The following is a 21,387-nucleotide window of genomic DNA, read 5'->3' as shown; positions in this document are numbered from 1 at the left end:
GGGTCAAAGTACAATATGTCTGACTATGGCTGATCAGACCATACAAGCACAGGTCAGGAGCAAACAGTCCATGAGAATATCTGCAGTGGAGATGTCTCTAAATTTGTACATCTCATTTTTCTTTTGAGTTATTCCAATTATGCTTTGCTCGTAGAGCACAATGCCTTCTTTTCTGCAGACATGCTATGCTGGACCATCCTTTGCTGGTATCTTCCATGTCTCAAAATCAATTCCAAAGTTTGTAAGAGAGAGCCTGTATCACTTCTTCTGATTATCATGTGAGTGCTTACCTTGCGTGAGTTCTCTGTAAAATAGTCTTTTAGGAAAATGTACATTTGGCATTCAAACATTATGGCCAGGCCGTCAGAGTTGTGCTCATTACAATAGAGTTTGAATCCTTGGCAATTCAGGTCAAGAAAGGAGTTCATTGTCTAGTACCATATCTAGTACCATATCTTCCTGAGATAATTCAAATGGAAGTGGTTCAATTTCCTGGCATGTCATGGTCTAGGTTTCACAGGCATACAAAAATGGTCTTGTAGACCTTCAATAAGTTAGCCTAATATTTCTTCTTTACCACACATTACTTCAGAGTATCTCAGACACTGAGCTAATTTGGGAAATGAATGCATTGGCCTCATCATCTATGTCCAGATCCTGAAAAGTATGCAGCCAAGGTAAGTGAGCTTATCCACAGCCTTTAAATATTTCTCCATTTGCCATAACCTACAGTTCCACATATGGATGCTGTGGTGGTAGAGAGCATCTGTTTTCAAGTTCATTATCAGGTCAAAATAAGTACTGGCAGGGAGCTAACCCATAGTCGATTGTATCTCAGCCTCAGAGGCTATATTGAATGCATAACCATGTGCAAATAAAAAGTCATTCACCAACTCTCCTCCACTTTAGCCTTGGTTGGTAACCTTTTTTGAGTTAAATAATTTACCATTAGCGTAGTAGTTGTTGTTTCTGTTTTCATTCTTGTTGAAGACAACTGAGAGCATCATTAAAAGCATTATGCTTAAAAGCATGGGAACAAACACACAACCCTGTTTTACTCCATTGGTGATTGGGAAAGTGGGGAGAATCACCCATTATCCAGAATTCATGTAAGAATGCTGTCATGAATCTGATGTATAATTTTGATGAACTTCTCCAGGCAATCAGATTTTGCCTTGATCTTCCATAAGCCCTCATCACTGACAGTACCAAAGTTCTCGGTCAGATAGATGAATATTGTGTACAGAACTCTGTTCCTCTCTTGGCAATTCCTCTGAAGAGGTTGGGTAGTAAATACTATTTTGACCCATTCTTTGGCCCTTTTTGAAGTCACACTGGTTCTTGAGTAGATGACTATCTTTCCTGGTGAAGAACAAGACTACTAAGGAGGACTCTAGCAAGAATCTTGTTAGGAATGACTAAGACTGAGAATCACCTCCCCAACATTCATGCCACACATTGTAATTGTCACAGGACAACCTATTTCCTTTTCCTTTAGAGAGATGGACAATGGAAACATCCTTGAACTCTTGTGGGATAACCTCGTCTTCCCAAATACCCTGGAAGATTTCAGTTAGCATTTGTATGAGCAATGAACCCCTTGCCTTGTAAATCTCAACTGGAATAGAATCAGCATCGAGTGCTTTGCCACATGTGAAGGGAGCCTAATAACATTCAAAACCTCTTCTTCAATTGGAGGTTTGACTAGAGAGGGATTGATTTCAACCTGAGATATATAACAATCGCTTTAGCATTGGTTGATAACAGTCTGTTGAGAATACAATAAAATGTTCAATCCACGTCTCTAGGATCACATCTCTGTCACTCACCAATGTGGCTCCATCACCGCTGAGTAGTTGAGCTGTACTATATGGCCTTGGTCCATAAATAGCCTTCAGTGTATCAGAAAAGTGCTTTTGTTACTGTCAACATAAAACTGAATTTAATCTGTCTTCTAACTAAGTCAAGTATTCTGCCTGTTTCTAAGCTTCCCTTATACTTCATTTTCTTAGAGACAGAGTCACTATTCTTCTGGTAAACTCTGTAGTTTCCATTTTTTGATAAACAGTTTCTGAATTTCCCCATCATCTTAGTCAAACCAATCTTGATATTTGTCAGTGTTCTGATCCTGATGAGTAAATGTGGTGCTGTACACCAGATCTCTGAAAACTGCCCACTTCTTTTCTGCTTCACTGTTGCCAACCATGTATTAGCTCAGTTTTCCCTCCAAGTTAGCAGCAAGTTGTTCACACTCAGAGAAACACTCTAATCTATTGATTTTAAATCTCCTGATAGTCGTTTTGACTTGGGACCCCTGCTTTTGTCAAAAGCAAATGTTCATCTTGAAGAGGATAAGTCTGTGATCCATCCAACACTCTGAACCATACAATGTCTTTCTCTTCTCCTTACAAAAACATAGTTTATTTGATATCAATGTTTCCTGTAAGGTTGCATCAATGAAGTTTTATTGTGATTAGGTAAACAGAAGACTGTCAAGATTCAGAAGACTTCAATAGTAAGTGATTAACTCCATTCTTCCCAAGACTCTCTGCTGTATCTGATAGTTTGTGCCTACCAGTCTGGTATTAAAATCACCCAGAATTACAAGCTTGTCCTGATGATGAGGGTCTCTAGTTCTTCAAAAAGTATTTTGACCTCATTAGGGTTCATCATATTGGGAGAATATGCACTGATGATAGTGGCATGGTGCTTTTATACAAGTGGCAATCACATTGTAAAGAATTTGTCATTCACTTTTTTTTGGGAGGCATACAAATTTGCTGACTAGATTAGTTTTGATTCAAAATCCATGCCAGTTTCATGGTATTCTTTCATTGTTGCCACTCCACAAAAAGATGTAGCTAGCTCTGACTTTGGTAAGCTGGTCTTCATTTGCCAACCTTGTTTCACCCTGGGTTATTTGAATGTGATACCTACTGAGTTCTCTTTTCTTTCAGGTCTACTGAATTTCTTATTGTCCATAAATATGTACACATTACATGTATTGATGATTAGTGGCATCATTTTTGCAAAAAATTTTGTATATTTTTTGTGATTTGATCACAGGTTAGGATCCTTGCCTGCTGTGGTAAGCAGGTCAGGGTTAGGCTAGGTGAAGCAGACAATTTTTTCTTAGCCTTCCTCATGGCAGAAGGTGGGTAGTGTGGTCCTTAAAAAGGCCAGGAGCTTCCAGATGCTTAAATACAGTGAGAAGATGATCCTCTGCCCTGGGTCATCTGTTTCCAGAGTTAGTCTATCTGCACCTGCTGCATCATAGCTTGTCCATTGCCACAGGTAGGTAAAAATGGGAGAATTACATGGGTTATGTCTTGAAATTTGTATTTAAATCGAATTTAAGTGAGACAGAGTTATACAGTCATTGGCTTCACTCTTTCTTCCAGGACCAGTGGCAAGATGAAAGCCAAGATGACTGGCAATGACTTCAGGATGCAGTGGATGATCTCGGTGTCTTCAGTGTCTGGCCAGAGTGTAAGAGTCCTCCACCACCTTTGTGGCTGTTGGAACAAATTATTCATATCTGTTCAGGATATGAACCAGGAGAACTTTTCACATGCTTGGTGAAGATACCCCCTAACTTGCTTGTGTACCAAAATGGTTTGCCAGGGTGGGGCCACATTTTACAGAAGCCAAAAGAGATAAGATGCTTTGCTTAAAGTCATACAGCAAGTGAGGTGAAATTCAAACTCAATTCTTCCTGACTTTATTTACCTAGTGGATTCTATAAAAACAGATCCTAGAGTCTTACATGGAGTAAAAGTTAACATTTCCAATTCACCAAGCAAAGAGTGATTTTCGCTAAGCTTTAAGAAGCAAAGATTCAATAGGAAATTTAGATTATATAAAATATTAGTCAAATGGGGTATTTGGCTCAGGACTTAGGACAGAGCTTGGCAAATAACTGGCACGTATTAAATGCTAGTTCCCTTCCCCCTTCCTCTAATAGAACACTGACCTTAGAGTCAGAAGGATGGGACTTTGAATCTGGCCTCAGACACTTGACTCTTATTAGCTGTGTGACCTTGGGAAAGTCACTTAAACTTGATTGCCTCACATCCAAGACCATCTCCAGTTGTCCTGATTCATATCTGGCCACTGGATTCAGTTGGCTCTGGAGGAGAAAGGGAGGCTGGTGACTTAGCACAGCCCCTCTCACTCAGATCCAGTACATATGCTTGCCATAGCATCAGCTTCCTGATGTTGTGGTCTTCTTCAGAAATGAAGGACAAACATCATTATTATTATATTAGTGATAAAGTTAGGAAGCTACTTGGAGATCATCCTGCCCAATTATTACTATCATTATACAGAGAAAGAAACTGAATGAAACCCAGAGGGAGAAAGGGGAATTGCTTAAGGTCATAAAGATAAAAAATGGCAGTTAGTGACTGAGTTGGGATGGAAACCCAGACCACCTGATTCCTTGTCCAGTATTCTTGGCATTCTTTCATGGGGGAGGAAAACTTTAAAAGCAGATAGGACAGGATGACCATCCCTTTATGCATTGACATATCCTCTTTTTCCTCCCACCCCATCCCACATATAGCCTAGGCTAAATGACACCCTGAACCTGGTGGCTTTCACAGAGGAGCATAGAGATTTGACTAATTAAGGGCATATTAAAATACTGAGCAGAGATACTCATTCCCAGACCAAAAAGCTTCACTATTCATGCAAATAAATCCATGAAGAGATTGAAGTGTAATTACTTTTTTACAGCAATATTTATTAAGACCTATTATTCCTTAGCTGATTTACATTTAACTCAAATGGCTTCAAAGTAGTAACTTGAAAATATTAAATGCTCTAATTAAATAATACAGTTAATTCCAATTACACAATTGACACCAACTGAGAGACAGGCTGATGTCTGCAGAAATCCAATTAATATGGTAAATGCCATTGCCATTCCTAATTTAATAGGATTGGATTATTTGTAACAAGTACCCAAATCATAGTAATAATGAGTAATCTTCTTCCCTGAGGGGGGACCAATTTTGGAGATATGGGTAGCCGTGGTTACCAGTATATCTTGAAGGAGACAAAACACAGGAGATGAGAAAACTTTTTTTGGAATGTGACATGAAGCATTCTTAATTCAGTTTCTGGTGCACAATCTGTAGGATATACATATGATTTAAAATTGGGTGGTCTAGTTCTGGAACAAAAGAAAGTCATGTAAACTACCCCAGGCTCACTTGATTAGTGCCTGATAGAAGTAGGCCCCAGCTAAAGGCAATCAGATCATTATCACATCAACTCTTCACTGAGAATTGAAAAGGTGCATCCCAGTCTATGTCCTGTCCATTGTTGAGACTGTTGAGACTTTTCCCAGTCATCAGGTACATTCCGTCTTACACAGGCAAGCATGGATCTAGGGGGAGGGAGTGGTATTTCAGTCAGAACTACATAGATCAGATGAGATACAAATAAAGTCATATATGTAAATTACTCTGTAGACCATAATATGCTATGTAAATGTGAATTACTAGGATTGATGTGATTACAATTGCATGAGATAATCATTTATAGGTGAACCCAACCATTGGCTCAGAGGTCAATGGATTGACTCCAAAAAAAACTGCATTGAGTAATTCCATAAAATTTGGAGATTTAAGGGAGGGAGGGAATCAGCATCTATATAGAGTCTACTATGTACCAGTTTCATATTGTGCTAATCAATTTACAAATATTTTCCCTTCTATATTCATAATAACTCTGAGAGAAAGTTGCCATTATTATCTTCATTTTACAAATGAGAAAACTGAGGCAGACAGATTTTAAATGACTTGTCAAGGACCATAAAATTAGTAAATGTCTGGGACTGGATTTGAACTATCTTCTGTATCTCTGACCTGCCCACAGAAAAGAACAAATAAAAATGTGCCATGAGCTAGAATATCATTAAATTTAATAAGAATTTATTAGCATTTGTGTGCAAAATATTGTGCCAGGAACTAGAAATACAAAGCGGGGAAAACCTAAGGAGAGTTTAGTCTATGAGAATGACTAAGTACAATTTTATTGCTGCTAATGGGTACCCATTGGACAATAATAATTCAGGGAGGTAGTCCACTGAGGGAAAGATGGTGGCATAAGAAATAGAGGGAGCAAAGGCATTGGTGAGTTGTGTTGGCAGAGAGCAGTTTGTATGAACTGTGTAAGACATGGATAGTAGGAATACCAGAGGAGGTTAATAAAGGGATGTTGGCCCTAGATGATGGAGGGCCTTGATGTCACATAAAGTAGTCTAAATGTTATTTGGTATTTGGCAGTTGAGAGTTATTAAAGATTTTGGAGGAGAGGAGTGATATGTTAAAATATAGGCGTATTGATATTTATTTATTTATTTACTTATTACTTACACTATTCTGTAATGGTAGGAAGGATGTATTGGGGAAAGACTGAGATGGCATTGAGAAAGCCTGTGAGGGGTCTACATCAATAGCCCAGATGAATCCTGTCTTAACACAGTAATGAGAAACAGTATAGCATAGTGGATACAGAGTAAAGCAGGGAACTCCGGGCAGAGAGAAATCTTGCAATCTTTTCCCTTTAAAAGAAAAGGATTGTGACATTTGTTTTTTAATACAGAAAAGTAAAAAATTACAATATTTCTCTTTGCCTAAGTTTCAAGATAACTTAAGCGTTAAGAAAATATGAATCTGAGTTTCCTCTCCTAGTCTGGTTTTATGACTCTGGGCTAGGCACTTAACCTTTCAATGCCTCTTTAAGATAGTCCTTATGTCTTTTAGACTATCATTTCCAAAGGCTTTTCCAATATTCTTGGGCAAAGAGTTCCCAGTTTCCAATAATAATGAAATGATAGTTCCTTTAGAGTAAAAATTAGCCTCCTAGTTGTGGAAATTGGAAGAAGCTACAAATATGAGAGATAATGGGGAAGGAACTTGGTCTTAGATTGTAGATGAAAGAATTTTGGTTCATTCCCTCAATTCACTGGTTAAAGGCAGAACATGCAACTTACCTTCTGAATGTCTATTTGGTTTCAACTCCCTGGAGTCCCCTTCCTCTTCTCCCCTCTTACAGCTTCCTTTTGCCAGTTGTCTTCTCCCATTAGATTGTAAACTCCTTGAGGGTTTTCTTTTTCTTATTTGTAACCCCAGTACTTAGTCCAGTAACTGGAACATCATAGGAACTTAATAAATAGAAATTCATTGAATTGAAGTGAAATACTCTCTTGCTCTCCATTGATACTTTCAGGCATTCTCTCATCTCTTTTCCTTTGAAGGTCACTCCAATCCATATCTATGACTCAATCAAAAATTGTTATATACCAACTTTCAGGACCACTCCCCTTCTTTCTTCTCCTTCCCTCCTGCCTTCATACTGGGGGTCTTCAACATATATGGATACTCCCTCAAATACCCTAAGCTCCCAGTTCCTCAGTTTGCTTATTTCCCATATCCAAATCTTTCACCACACCACAGCTATGGTCATATCCTTGATAATACTATCAGCCACAGATGTTCCATTTCCATGTTTATGAGTTCTAAAATTCCTTTATCTAATCATCTATTGTTATTTCTACTATAATCTCAAACTCTATTCTTAATCTTTAACATGACCATCAACCCCATAAACTCTTAATTTTTTCCAAGTCATTAATCCTGCATTGGCTATACTTTTCTTCTTCTTTTCATTTTGATTTATTAGTGAACCAGTTTCAGTCTGTACTGTCATCTTAAATCCCTTACTCCTTTATACTATTACCATTAATCCTGCTCTGCTAACACTTGGCCTTGGATCACTCTCATTTATTCTAGGCCTTTGCTCCTACTCACCTGTTGCTAAATGAAGCTGGAGAAAGTCATGAAACCAAGTTGATGGCATCCACTACAAACATGTATGTTATGTGATCTCAACTGGCAAGAAATGGAGCAAAATAATCCTTTGACACATCCTTAAGTGACTCACTATCTTCCTCTCTATAGCAGCTGATTCAAACCTTTTGATCTCTTCTCAAGCTTCCCAAGGCTACTCTTCTACCCTCTGTGTTGAGAACCTAGTCTTATATTTTGCCAGAAAAAAATTGAGACCATTAGCTGAGAGCTTCCTTTTCTACATTGTGCCTCATCTGGCATCCCTCTTAGCCTTCACTTCTTTTGCGTGTGACTCTTCTTCTTGTCAAGCAATACCCTTTATATGCATGTGATCTCACGCATGATCTTTCCAGTACTCCTAGTCTCACTTATGTTTTGAATGTCTTTTGTCTTTTGCTTGCTTCCCTACTTCCTATAAACATCCCATTGTGGTCTCAATTCAGAAAAACGCCTTTTACAACCTATCCATCTTCCCTAACTAAGCTTATATATCTTTCATGCCTTTTGTGGCTCAATTCTTTGAGATTATCCATAATAGCCCCTCCTCTTCCTTTCCTCTCCCTATTTTGTTTAACTCTCTGCAGTCTAGCTTCCAACTTCATCATTCAACTGAAACTGCTCTCTTTAAAGTTGAGATCTTTTGATTGCTGAATATAAAGGGTTTTTTCCTCAATGTTCATCCTTCTTGACCTTTCTGAAACCTCTAGGTTTTTGTGACACTACTATCTCCTAGTTCCTCTCCTACCTTTCTGACAGTTCCCTCTCAGTCTCCTCTGCTGCATTTTCATCCAGTTAACACCTCCTAACTATGGATTTCCTACAGAGTTTTGTCTTCTCTTTTATATTATTTGTAAGGGACATGTATTTCACAAGCCTAGATCACCTAATGTGGTGGCATCCTACATCCTATAATTCTTACCAGTCAGTGAAGGTAGCCTCCTTTGATTAGCTAATTAGTCAGAACATGTGATATCTTTAAGACTAGCTAGACTAGGGCAATCTTTCTTTTTTCTTCATTTTTTTAACTTCTGTGTTTAGAGGGTAAAGATCACAATTTACCTACAATGTAAGCATCATCAATTGAATCGAGAGGAAGGCTATTTCCCCTCTCACCCTTTCAAGGAAAGGAACCAGGTCTCTGTTCTGTTTTGTTTGTCCTTAGTTTCAGGAGTTAGTGGTGTTTCTCCCCCACTCCACTCCCCCAAATCTGGGGGTTAGCATCATCTTGGAGTTAGAATTACAGAAGGAATGGTCCAGGATGTCTGGAGAAAGCAGGTCAGAGACTCAAATTGAAAGATTGGATTTAGAATTATGTACTCTATCGGAACTAATCTATGATTCTTCCCTCAGAGATTGAAGTGGCTCAAAAGGAGGATGGTTAAAGCCTATGTGGTAGGGAGTAAATTTGTTTACTTGTGACCATGCCTTCTGATGTAACTATTCCTTTGTAAATGAGTAAATTGAATTGGAGCACTTGAAGGAACAAGGTGTGTGGGAGTTGGAGACATTTATAGAAAGTCTAGACCCCAACAGTTCCCTTAAAGGCAGCAGAAAACTATGGGCAAAGGATAAAGTGTGACCTACCTGATCTTCAGGCAATAAGGAGCAGAGTTGCTGGTGCTATAACATTTTACATGGTGATCTCATTAACTCCTATAAATTTAATTATCATATCTTTGTTCAATTTGAGTCTTAAATTTATTTATAAGGGTAGCTAGGTGGTTGAGTCAGGAAAAACTTCAAAAATTTGAACTTGAGTTCAAATATGGTCTCAGATACTTAGTAGCTGTGTGACCCTGGGAAAGTCACTTAATCCTATTTGTCTCAGTTTCTTCATCTGTCAAATGAGCTAGAGAAGGAAATGGCAAAACACTCCATTATCAATGCCTAGAAAACCCGAAATGGGGTCAGAAAGGATTAGACACAATTGAACTACAACTCTCTTGAATTGTAGTCTCCTATCTCCTGGATATATTGAACTAGATGTTACATAAAACATCTTAAATATCTTAACTTGTCCTCCTAAATCTTCCCCTCTTCCTTACTTCCCTATTTGGATACCATCATCCTCCAGTCACCAGACTTACAACCTAGGTGTTATCCTTGCATCCTCATGCTTTCACCCTCCCTATCAATCTATGGCCAAATATGTGGCCAAATAACCTGTTTTTTTTATGTGGGTCCTCTTCTTTTCTCTAATGTAAGGACCCTAATATGAGTACCCTAATCCAGACCTTTATCACCTCATGCCTACACTATTCAATAGCCTGCTGCTTGGCCTTCCCAGCACAAAACTCTCCTTACTTTAGAATGCTCCCATTCAATGGTCAAGTTGTACTCTAGTCATCCCATCTACCTGCCTACCTATCCCTTTTTAAAAAAAAAATATTTATTTAAGGCAACGGGTTTTGAGTGACTTGCCCTAGATCAAACAGCTAGGTAATTATTAAGTGTCTGAGGTCATATTTGAACTCAGGTCCTCCTGACTCCAGGGTCAGTGCTCTATCCACTGTGCCACCTAGCTGCCTGCCCCACCACCTATCTATTCTACCCAGCTACCTTATTTATCTATCCAGCCATTCCATCTATCTACCATCTATAATTCAATCCATCCCTTCTATTATCTATTGTATGGTATCCTATCATATTGTATTGTACTCTCTTTATCTATCTATCCCATCCATCCACCCATCCATCCATCCATCCAATTTATCTAATGATAACACATTCAGTATGATAAAATAGTAACTGACATTTCTATAGCATGTGAAGATTTACAAAGTAAATCACGATGCCTGTACTAATTTGATTATCCTAATTTTATTGATTTTCTAGATGAAGATACTGAGATGTACTGGGAGGTAAAGACTCTTGACTGCTAATGAAGCCAGTAAGATACAGAGGTAGGACTTATCACCCCATAGCCCTCACACTTAGTCCTTCACACTGTCATTCTCAATGGACTGTTGAACTGCGTTTGTACATTTCCAGTAGTCCCAGATTTTGTGAACTGGTAGATTTAGGAGCAACTGTCTATTCCCTGTTCTGAAATTTCTCCATGGAAGTAAAGATTCCCTAGCTATCCCTGGAGCCCATTCCAGATTCCTGCCCTTTTTGGAATAAAGTTTTCTATCATATCTCACTCAAGTTTCTCTTGCTTAGGACCTCGCCACTGTGGTTGACTGATGAAGCCTCCATTGTCCTAGGGTGAGAGGTTGGGCTCATCTGTACTCTGTCTTTACATCCCAAATCCCAGGTATCCCTGAATATTCTCCTTGGGAGGGGGCCTTGCTATGGTAACTGCTGAGACTCTGATGTCAGTGAACTCCTTAAAATTCAGTTTGGAAAAAAGGAACATGAATTTACTCAGCCCGGGTCTTGAGAAGAGCACCCCTCCTAGGGCTGGATGCAGAGTCAGGAGGGATAAGAACAGCATCATTCTGTGGGAGCCTGGGATGATAATAGGTTTTTTGCCTCCCTGTAACCAGAAAGGTGTTAATCTAGTGACTCATAAGCTCCAAATGAAAAGGAAAAACAACTGAAAATGAAACTACATTATATTTTCTGATTTCTCTGTGGAGCTTAGCAGAACCTTTTAGTTTGGTAGAGAAGATTTGGACTTTAGATAGAAGTGGGGGCAACTAGGTGGAGTAGTGAATAGAGTGCAGGGACTGGAATCAGGAAGAATTCCTGAATTCAAATCTAGTCTCAGATACCTACTAGCTCTGTGACTCTGGGAAAGTCAGCTTTCTCATCTATAAAATGAGCTGGAGAAGGAATTGGCAAACCACTCCAATATTTTTGCCCAGAAAACCCCAAATGGGGTCAATGTAGTGTTTGATATGACTGATCAATACCAAATAATAACAAAAGGGGAAGGTAAGCTACAATCTATAAGAGCAGCTTTGCTTGGATGAGCCTACCTCTCTCAAGTCAAAACTACCCACCCAACTTTTCAATATATTTATTCAGTCTTCAACAAGACTGAATTAATCTTAGTATTCATTTCAAATGAAATTATAGATAGTAAAAACATCCAGGTCCAGTGGATTGACAAGGGAACCAGTTTGTAGATGAAAGTTCTGATTGAGAGACAATCAGGAGAGAAAGGCACTTACAATGTGGGAATAGGCTTATGCCTGTGTAATACATGTAAGTGAATGAGAGGTGTCTAAGTCTGATACACTTTAATTTAGAACTTATATTTCTGAGAAAAATTGTTCTATCAGCCCCTAATTGAGGTTTGTAAGTCTGGAATGCTAGCATCTGCCCACAACAAGGTCTGTGTGTCTCTCTAGTGATAAATATGAAGGGAGGCAGGCTCTGATGGGTGAAAACAGTTTAGTGCCCCTCTAATTGCATCTGCAAGATTAGCTCTCAAGTTGTGTAAACAGAGTGCAAAACCACCCTGAGAAGGCAGGACACTGCTCTGGTTATCTTAATAAGAGATTAAATAAATTCTTATACTTAAGACATTTTAGAAAGGGAGAAATTCCAATGTTTTATATGTCCATATCATATCTAATAACAAAATATAATATCAAATCAGAAAAGGAGACAATAGTCCTGTTGCTAATTGGATCTTTGATAGAACAGACTGTTTGGATGGATTAGAGAATCATAAGGTAATCAATGTATACAAATGTATAACCTGATTGATTGGTTGCCAAAGTTTTAATGGTCCTTTGTTAAAATTCTATGAATATTGATTTAGTTCTGGGTTGATATCTGTAAGGATGCCATCCACCCATAGGTTATTGGTAAGATCCTAGAGAATAAAACTTCATTTATAAAATCAACTTTTGTTATTTCATTTTTAGCCTAAGAAAATTATGGTTAACTGAGGGCATGTTGGTTCACATATGTATCCAAGTATGTATGTGAATGAGTAACTATGCACACATGAATGGATATATTCATGTGAATGGATATATTCATGTGTATGGAGTAGGTATGCACACTTGTTGTGACAGGTTACTTGTGCAAACATATGTGTTAATGAGGGATATTCTGCAATTCTCTTTTTGGGGAGGCAATTGGTCACAATTACCTAAGTTCATACAGCTAGTAAATGTCTAAGATCAAATTTGAACTCAGATCCTCATGACTTCAGAGCTGATGCTCTATCCAATGTGCCACTAGCTGTCTCTGTTAAAGCAGTCCTTTAATAGATCTGTAATCTTATGTACTGGGTCCTCCTCTCTCCAGTGGTGCAGAACAAGACCTATTCATGAATTATTATTTTGTGCTTCCTTCTTTCATGTTTTCCAACAATTTTCCACAGGGGATGGAACCAAGGTGCTGATGGCCTTCTTCTAGGTTTCCCATGGGTATCAGTGTAGCATCTATGTCCACCTGATATCCCTTCCCTTGCAGATGAACCTGGATCAATTCCTTTTCTAATCCTCCTTTTTCAGGTTGGTGCCTGCTGTCAGTTCTTATGTTCATAAGACACCGTGAGTGACTGCAGTCTATTCACTCCCACCTCCTGCCTCCGTGTTGCCCTTTATGTCAACCACACTTTGGATTCTTTAGCGATTAGGATGTTTCATTCCTTAGTTTCACTCCTCTAGCATCATTAGCAGAATATTTGTGGTAAAGATTGGGTATGCTTGTATACGTGTGTGTGTGTTGAGATGCAGCTTGGGATTGTTTTAAAAATAGCATCAATGAAATTTCCCAAATGTGATAACCTGCATGAATGTGTCTATGTGTGCCTGTACATATCTAGGTGTGCTAAATGAGTGCATACATTTGTCTTTGCACATCCATCCACGTGTACCTGAGATAAGAGCTTCTATCTATGGTTGCCTGAGTACAAAGCCCCAAAGGAGGTCCATTTCCTTTGAGGTCCTTTCAGACTCCTGCCTTCCTTCATCAGCTTGGCATCCTTAGTACAGCATAAGTCTTAGATTGTCATCTGTTCTGAGTCTCAGTACCCCAAACCAGATGGTTATTTCTAGAGTGGGACTCAACAGTATACTTCTCTGAACCCTAGAGACAGACAGATGTTGATATATCTCCCCTAATTACCTGAATAGGATAAGGCAAGCAGGCACATCTATCTGCCTAGATGGCGGGACAGTAGGATGTGGGATCTTGAGACCCCAGAGGTAGATCCATAATTCATTTCTCTTTGACTTCTACTGGTGTGTTAACACAAATGCTCAGCTCTGAATTGACTTGGGTGATCCACTCACATAAAAATCAGATCGTCCTGGGGTTGACCTCAAGTTGTCCATAGTCCAACTTGCCCCCTACAACTATCATTGTTGGATTAGGTGAAGGGGAAGATTTTCCCTTCCTTCTCTTCCTCCTCCTGCCCCCCCCCCCCCAAGTAAAAACTATCTAAGTCCGTAGGAGGCTGAAATAATTGGATGCCCCTGAAATGGTAGCCCTGTGAAAGAGTGGACTAAGTCCTAGAAGTAATTTTTCCTCTCCTTTAGCCTGCCTGCACCAAATCATAGTCCTTGAAGTCTCTCTCCTTCCTTCCCTGTGATCTCCATTAGTTTCCTTAAAGCTCATAATCCTGCAGGCAATTCCTTTGTCTCTCTTAATTCTAATTTCCTTTTATCCCAAGGGAGGAATCAACAGACCTAAAATAGAAAAGTGGAAGCAGGGCCTATATTAATTAGGGGAGTATTAAGGAGGTGATAAAAACCATCTTTTTATTACCCTATTGTCCTTCTCGCCCACCTATTTTCTACTTTTTCTAACTATTCTACTACTTCTCCCTAATGGTTGCCTGTTGGAGAGGTTGGAGGAAGCCAGAAAACTCTCCCTAGATTCTGTGATAGAGAGGGAAATGGGAACTATATCACTGGTCCAGACTGTACCCCATCCTTATCTGTGCCATTTTTGTTTCTGTCTCCTAGCAAATTCGCCATAGAGAATCTACCTCCTTTCCTTCCTACCTCCCTCCTTCCCCTATTTCCTTCTTTCCTTCCTCTCTTCCTTCCCTCTCTCCTTCTTCCCTCCTTTCCTTCCCTCTTTTGTTCCCTCACTCCCTCTTTTCTCTTTTCCTCCTTTCCTCTTTCTCTTTATCCTTCCTTCCTTTGTTTGTTTGTTTGTTTGTTTCTTTCTTTCTTCTTTCTTTCTTTCTCTCACTTTCTTTGTTCCTTCCTTTCTTCCCTCATTGCTTTCTCTCTTGCTTTCTTTTCTTCTTTCTTTACTTTTTCTAACATCATCATTGTAGTATTTATTAGAATCAAAAATTCCAAGGGATAATTTAGGTGGCAGAGTGGACAAAGTGCTCAGTTATTTATTAGTTGTGTGACCCATGGCAAATCACTTCACCCTGTTTGCCTCAGTTTCCTCTTTTGTCAAATGAACTGAGAAGGAAATGGCAAGCCACTGTAGTATCTTTGACAAGAAAACTGCCCCAAAGGAGTCAGGAATAGTTGGACACAACTGAAAATGACTGACCAACTTAGATTCAGAATTGGAGGGGACTTTGGAGATCAGCTGCATTTTGCAATTTTAAGACTCAGAGTAGATAAGTCATTTGCTTAGGACCACATAACTAATAAGTATCTGAGGAGGATTTTGTCATCTCTGCAGGAGGGATGGAACCAGAGTTGGGTCATCAACTTACTGACTGTTACAACCTAGCTGATGTGCACAGCAGACATTACCAGAAGGTGCTCTACCCCATTCTGGCTCACCCACTCAGATCGATATTGCAGAGTCAGTCCATTCTTTGCCAAAAGCTGTTTCCTGGAAGAGGACAAGCAGGTTAAGTTTCTCTAAACTCTAGCTGGCTACTTATAATGATCCAATTCTGTGTCTTCCTACCGAGAAGTGAAGGAGAGGAGGGAAGAAGAAAAAAATAGGGAGAAAGAAAAAGTTGATTTTGAGTGCTAAGTGCTTAACTCACTTATAGATCTGTTATTTGAAAACCTAGGCTGTGGTTTCTCCCATTGGGTAAGTCTAGGGCATTGACTGAGTTCTGTGGCTGAGGTTGACAGGGTCCTAGGTCCATGGTCTTATGGCAGAACTATAATGAAAATGACTTATCTCTATAGATTAGAGCCTAGAAAGCCAGTTGAGGGGACCACCATTTTTAGGGTTCCAGGAACTACATAAACAGATGTAGCAATGACTCTTCCTATTATTTCTCTTCCAAATGATTCATTAGTCTAGTAATATACACACTCAGATCAGTTTTCCTGAGTTCAGTGACTGAAAGAATAATAATAGAGATGATAAAGCTATTATCTTGACAACATTTTTTGGTTTGCAACAGCTCCATTTTGTGGTTGAGAAACCAAGACTAAAAGACATTAAGTGATTTGATACTGGGCAAAGAACACTTGAATTCATATCTTGGAAGTCATCTGTCAATTTTGTGACCTCAGTCAAATCATTTAACCTTGCTGGGTTTCAGTTTCCTAGATGAAAGTAGGACTAGATGAAATATGAAGTCATTTCTATTTCTAGATCTAGGATCCTGTGAGTCTATGAATTAGGATGGAGTCAAAGGATTTATATTCAAACCCTGTCCTTGAGTCTTGTTACCTTGGGCAAGTCATTTAGCTTCCCTTGACCTCAGTTTTCTTCTTTCTTAAAGAGAGTGTGTATATGTGTTTATGATTTCTAATATGGCTTCCAGTTCTAGATCTAGGATCCTCTCACTTGTCTAATGTCACTTAGGAAGGAAATGGTAGTCAGGATTGAAACCCAAATCTTCTGATTTCAGACTGACTACATTTCCTACTATGCTACCCACTACCTTTTTGACAGGCAATGTGATTATAGCACACAGATACTTACAAATTAGGTAATCAACATGTTGGTTGGTTCTTGTCCTTTATTGTCAAAGAAAACCAAAAATGACATTTTTTTTTTTGTTTTTTTTTTGTGAGGCAATGGGGTTAAGTGACTTGCTCAAAGTCACACAGCTAGGTAATTATTAAGTGTCTGATGACTAGATCTGAACTCAGGTCCTCCTGACTCCAGGGCTGATGCTCTATCCATTGTACCACCTACCCTCCCCCAAAATGACAATTCTATGTTTGAGACATTATAGGTCCAGCTGTGACTGATCAGACCAAGATGAGCTTGGAATGCTCTACCACAGGTAGGGGAAGCTAGGTGGTACAGTGGATAGAACACTGACCCTGGAGTCAGAAGGATCTGAGTTCAAATTTGACCTCAGACATTTAATAATTAGTCAGCTGTGTGACCTTGGGCAAGTCACTTAACCCTATTGCCTTGCCCTCCCCCCAACAAAGGAAGGAGGATAGATATCAATATGTGCAGGATTTGGGATGTAGCTTTGGGGGTAGTTCTTAATAGTTTCTTCATTGGTCCATATAAAATTATCTAGTTCAAAGTCTAGCCCAATCCTTGGTTTATACCTACCGAAGTTTCCCAATAAGCTTTAGTCCTTATCTGCATGCGGGTCATCTCCTAGTTCTTGAAGAAATGTCCTTCCTTCTCTTTCTTTTCCCAGTCTTGTTTTTTAGTTCTCTTATGCCTCCGCCTTTCTCCCAGATTTGGTTCCCTTTGCTAGGACGGATTTCAATTATCCTTTAGATAAAGAGAGCCATCTAGTGTTACTGAGTCACTTGGGATAAGGGGAAGAGATATTTCTTTTCAGACTTGGCACCTTCCATTCTCCATTGGACAGTTGAATGCATTCTTACAACATCATATTCAAATCTGAAATATCTCATCTTCATGAGCACTGTCTTACAAGTACATCAAGTTCAGAGGTGCAGGAAGTGATGACCATGAGTACTCACAATTGTACTTTTGGTTCATTGCAAGGATACACAAAATCAGCAAATAATCATGGTAGAGCTATGCCTGGCTATTAGATTTCCCACTCTGAGATTCGAATCAGACTGAACCTATGGGAGATGCTCTGTATCATGGAGATCATTACCCAGATTCTGGTATATCACTGGTATCTCTTTAATGGAAACTTTGAAGTAGAAGACCAGGGTGGGAGGGAGGGAGGGAGGAGTGCTAAAACTTTTTTTTAGCTCAAAGAGTGATTGTGAGTACTTTGCCCTTTTATCAGGTGCCAAGGTGGTACAGTGGATATAATGCCAGGTCTGGGGTCAGGAAGACTCATCTTTATGAGTTTGAATTTGGCAGTAGACATTTATTAACTTTGTGACCCTGGGTAAGTCATTTGCCCCATTTGTTTCAGTATTCTCATCTGCAAAATGAACAGGAGAAGGAAATGGCAATTCATTCCAGTATCAACTTTGTCAAGAAATCCCAAATAGAGTCATGAAGAATCAAGCATGACTGAACAACAACATTATGTGGGTATTTGGATGCTGAAAGTAACAGAAAAAGACCTTCATAATAGAATACTAATCAAAATTGGCTTAAGAAGAAACATATTCTTCTCAGTTAAATTATTGAGGAGAGACACTAGGTAAATAAATAGATTGAACTGAGGACCTGAAAGGGAATTATTTCTCAGATAAACATACTGAGAAAACCTGTAAACAGGTAGAACGGTAACCAAAACAATAGCACCGTGCATTGTGATCCATAGTCCATTGTCAGCATTTTAAAGGTTATGACTTAGGAATTATAAATCAAATAACTTTTTGAGGACTATGGGAAGATTGTAAAAGGACTATTGGGGCTCTGCTTAATAGGTTGAATTTTTGAGTTTCACATCATAATTTAGAGATGGGACATTGCTTTTATGCATTGGAAATCAGTAGGCTATAGGGAGATAAAAAGTAGGAAAGGAGCCACCTATAGTATGAGAGAGGGCAAACCTGTCAGGAGTATCAGGGTTGCCCTCTTCAACCCTCTCTTGATTGAAGACAGAGAAAGACAGGTTTTGCATCTGTTTCTCTGTGAAAAGGGACATTGTTTTGCTGAGAACTGAAAGAAAGCAGAATCATCTGCTATTTGAAAACCTGGATGGGGAAAAGGCTAATCGCTCTATACAGTTTTAGAGGGAGAAATTCCTGAGTCCCAAGGCATTTTTGAGGGGTCTGGAAGTACTTTGGCTTAATGGAATTGCTTATCACAGAAAGAATCCAGTTCTTTCCTAGCACCTTTCCAAGAGTGACTGTGGGCTAAAAGAGTTTGTCATTGCTTCCTTAGCCCCAAAAGTAGCAGAGGAATGACTTTGTTCACTAGGAGATTTGTGAGGAAAGAAGGGGAACAGATAGCCTAGCAAGTGCCACATGGTTCAGTTGCTTGGTGGGTTTTCCCACCCATGTACCTCTCTACTAGGTTTTTCTAAGCATGAGTCCACTCTCTCTTACTTTGACTCTATATGAGCAAGCTCAGAAAGGGGGGTGCAGGTGCCATTCCTATGGGGCTATGAGACTGATCCAATAATACTCTCCTAATGGCAACAGTCATCAGAAATTTTCTAGAAACAAGCTGAAATTGGGGATGTAATACATGCTTGTCATATTGATGACTGAGGAGACTATGAAAAAAGTACTATTCTTTATAGAGGTATTTAAACTTGAAACAGGCTTCAACTTCCCCAATTCTCCTTGTCTCAGTCTTCCTACCTTCCCCAAGACTGCTTCTTCACAGATTTCCTTACTATGCCCACCCACATCCTCCTGTTCTTATGCCACTTCTCTAAGTGTTCACTTAGATGGTCAGTGACTTCCCATAGTGAATCCCCTCAAGGACTGAGGTCCACGAAAATGAAGGCTATAAAAGTAAAGCATTACTGGTCAAATCTTTTTGGGGTTAGCTGCCCATTTTCTTTTTTTCAATCCCCAGTCTGATTTCTTTAGCACTATAACAGGCAAAGAAACTCTCTTTTCCAATCTTTTCAATTGCAGATTGCAAGGAACTAATGGCTCACAAGGGGAGGTAAGGGCAGAGAGAAGCAGATTGCATTGGGTCACTTAATCAATGCACCAGTCTTGAATGTGACAGACAGGCTGACCATTTTATGGTTCCTTCCTGTACTTCACAGGGCTGGAAAGGAATGGAAATTGTCCTATTACACAACATTCTACCCACCTCCCACTCCTTTTCTGTCTGAAGAAAGGTTGTTCATGGGTTTGGGGCCCAGCCACCAGTCGTTATGGGAGGGGTTCAACCATGGGGCCTAATCAATACCAGCTGCTCAAAGGCTTTTAGGAGGCTCTTAATGCACAATTTACAAAATGGCTTCATCGACCTGGAATTATAACGGTGAGTTAATAATGCCCTCCCTGACACCTTGTTCTCTTCCTTGTCAGTGACTGGAAAAATGAAGAGCGTATGGTCTTCTGTTCCTGTATTCATCTAGCAACCAATTTCTTGGGGCCTTGGGGTCTGGGAAGAGAGTATGACTAAGGAATAGGGTCAGCTTTGAGATCATCTCAGAGATTAAATGTATAGTTGAGTCAACCTCCCTACTTGGTCACTGCTGACAGACCACAGCTGCAGTAGGGAATAGAACTGAGCTTTCCTCCTTCTAAGTTTGAAGGAATCTGAGTAAGAAGCAGAAGATTGGAAAATGGGGATAGGTGGACAACCATGGGAGAACAGGAGCTGACGGGAGAAGAGAGACAAGAGAGTAACTGGATTTAAGATTAGAAACTATATTTCTTAATAGAATTAACTCAGATCAAGTTCTGAGAACTGGGAGGGGATGGTGAAGAAGCTTCCAGGACTCTCTGGGCTTTTATTATTTTAATTGACTTGGTTCAATGATCCTAGAAAGCAGATTCCTTAAGACAAAGACAGGATTAACAGCAGAAAGAGTGCTAGATTTAGAGTAAAATCTATATTCAAATCTCAAGAATGATCCTTAATATCATATGATTGTGTGACATTGGTCACATTACTTCCCTATTTGATCCTCAGTTGCTTCAGCTGTAAAAATTGAGATAAAACTTATTATTATATGACTCTTATATAGGAAAGTACTTTATGAAACAGCTCACTATAGAGATGAAAATTGTTGGTTTTAACAAAAGTGAAAGTCTGTAATGTAGAGGCAAGAATTTGAGACAGAGTCAAAAGTTGGTACTGTCACTTATTGGTTTTATGACCTTGGACCCTGAACATTGATTTCCCTCTTTGTGACTCAGTTTCTTGATCTGTAAAGTAAGGGTGTTAAATTGTACCATCTCTAATGTCCCTTCTAGCTCTAAGTTTCCCTAATTTCTTGAATTTCTAATAGGGAAATCTCTATAGGGATCTAAAGTTAAATGACACTTCTCTGGAACTGAGTCAGATTCTGCTGAAGGAAGGCTCTTGGGAGGAATAGAGGGAAATCCCAAATTGCTGCTATAGTTCCTCTATTGTTTTCACTGATCTCAGTCCTGGCACCAAACTCCCCAAATGACTACATAAAGTTGGAAAAGTCAACATGCATCCATTCTTTTCTCTCTCTCTCTCTTTCTCTGGTTCTATACCTAATCTTCACTCCCCAAATGACCAAAGTTTAATGATTCCAGAAGCAATGACTCCACTACCTCCATGGAACACTTCAGAAAGAGAAATGTGACTTGACTATAACAAATGAGAATTTGAGACAGAAGACTATCTTGATTTTAAGGGAGGAATAATTAATTTACCTTTGTGGACT

The 21,387-nt window shown here is 39.3% G+C and overlaps 1 long non-coding RNA gene across 1 annotated transcript; it reads left to right on the top strand.

The window, feature by feature from the left end:
- Positions 1 to 2,905: 2,905 nt before the first annotated feature.
- On the top strand, positions 2,906 to 10,762 carry LOC141488431 (uncharacterized). The gene is made up of 3 exons (XR_012468680.1): positions 2,906 to 3,294; positions 3,402 to 3,489; positions 10,695 to 10,762. It is a non-coding gene; the product is annotated as an uncharacterized LOC141488431 (long non-coding RNA).
- The last annotated feature ends 10,625 nt before the right edge of the window (positions 10,763 to 21,387 follow it).

This window comes from Macrotis lagotis, chromosome 1 (assembly GCF_037893015.1).
Source record: "Macrotis lagotis isolate mMagLag1 chromosome 1, bilby.v1.9.chrom.fasta, whole genome shotgun sequence".
Lineage (NCBI taxonomy): Eukaryota > Metazoa > Chordata > Mammalia > Peramelemorphia > Peramelidae > Macrotis > Macrotis lagotis.
This window is presented reverse-complemented; position numbering and strand designations above follow the sequence as displayed.